Source organism: Etheostoma spectabile, chromosome 10, assembly GCF_008692095.1.
Source record: "Etheostoma spectabile isolate EspeVRDwgs_2016 chromosome 10, UIUC_Espe_1.0, whole genome shotgun sequence".
Taxonomy (NCBI): Eukaryota; Metazoa; Chordata; class Actinopteri; order Perciformes; family Percidae; genus Etheostoma; species Etheostoma spectabile.
In genome coordinates, this window is record NC_045742.1 from 24,460,754 (window position 1) to 24,462,813 (window position 2,060).

The following is a 2,060-nucleotide window of genomic DNA, read 5'->3' on the forward strand; positions in this document are numbered from 1 at the left end:
CCCCCCCCAATGGGCGCCACCTAGTGGCCGACAGTATTTATCAGGATGCAGACGATGAAAGTTACGGACCAAGCTCCGGGGAACCCAAGAGCGCTCCCCAGGACCATAACCCTCCCAATCAACGAGGTACTGCAACCCACGGCCCCAACAGGGAACGTCCAGCAGCCGCCAAACAGTGTAGACAGGACCCTCACTCACGACCCTGGGCGGAGGATGGGGACGAGAGGGCGGGCACAGAGGACTAACAGACACAGGCTTAATCTGGGAAATATGAAAAGTGGGATGAACCCGTAGAGAGGCAGGAAGCTGGAGTCTCACAGCACAGGGGTTAATAACAGACAGAATCTTAAACGGTCCAATAAAACATGGTTCTTAGATTCCACGTTTAATGGAAGATCACGTGATTTAAGCCATAGCCTACCTCTTGTCCAGGCGCACAAATGGGAGCCAGCCCAAACGATATCACCAGATACTCAAAATGGCCCAAGGGTGTGTTAAAGGCGGTCTTCCATTCATCCCCTTTACGGATGCGTACCAGATGGTACGTGTTTTGTAGGTCCAGTTAGTGAAGATTGAAGCGCCGTGTAGAGGGGGAAAAGCAGAACTGATTAATGGCAGTGAGTATTTGTTCTTAATAGTGATGTTGTTTAGGCCACGATAATCAACACAGGGTCCGAGGGTCTTAACAAAAAAGAATCCTGCTGCTACCGGTGATGAAGATGGACGGATGATGCCAGCTGCTAGAGAGTCCCGAATGTAATCTTCCATCGCCTCAGTCTCCGGGCAGGAGAAATTGTACAGACGACTGATAGGAGAAGAGGTTCCAAACTGGAGGTCAATGGCGCAGTCGTACGGCCGGTGAGGAGGAAGGAAGCCATACCTTTGTTCTTGCAGAATACAGATGCCAGGTCATGATATACCTCAGGAAGAGCAGAGAGATCTACAGACTCTGGTGGTGTTTGAGGTTCTGTACTGGCAGAGGTTTGAGCAGAATACAAACAGTGTGACAAAACGTGGATTGTGTGCAATCAACCACGGAATACCAAGAACAAGGGTGTCTGAGGGCAGTCAATGATATGCAATCTGATCCTTTCCTGACGATTTCCAGACACATGGAGACAAAGAGGGACAGTCTGATGAGTAACACACGTCATTAATTGTCCATTAATTGTCTTAAGCTTGCAGCGGACTGTCAAGAGGTACTGTCTCAATGTCCAATTGTTGAGCTAATTCCCTGTCCAAAAAACTCTCGTCAGCTCCGGAGTCAACAAGCGAAGCAACAGACAAATGTTGACATTGCATTATTACAAGAGACACGTTTCCAGATACCGGCTGTTTAGCTAAGTCTACATAGACAACTTAATTTGTATATTTTTCTGTACAAGGCCATGATGGGTAAACTGCCGGCATATTTATGTAATCTACTCAAGCAGAATTCCAGCCGTTTTCATCTCCGTTCCACCAGGTGGCTTTCTTACCCGATTCCAAGAGTTTTTACTGAGCAGGGGAAAAAAGCCTTCTCTCACTTTGCTCCATGGTCTTGGAATAACTTACAAAACTTGCTCCATCTAAATGATCTAGACCCATTAAATGATTTTAAGGCCATGTTAAAATGCCATGCAACTAAAATATGTAACTGCGACTGCGTTGGCCAATCAGCACAGCGGTACCTTGTATAAAAGCTGTTAGTGGCCCTCTCACTGCCTGTCTTTCTGTGATGACGAAAGTGCGCCACACTCCCAGGTTGCTCAGGACTAGTCGGCTGGGGTACAGGTAGGGTGATCATTTGGCTGCCTTAGCACTTATCTCTGTACCGTTATCCGCTGCCGTTATTTTATTGTATTGAATGTTTGTAGATTTTTGGCTGGCGGGTCCATTTACTTTGCTGAGGGAACATAGCAACGGAGAAATAACATTACTGCTGTCGGTGTGATTGCATGCCGCAGCTTCCTCCTGCTGGGCCCGATCAACCTCTGCGTAAAGGGTATGTGGGCTAAATTGGTTAAATGTGCTGTATTTATAAATGTGCTGTATTTATATAGCGCTTTTCTAGTCTTAAC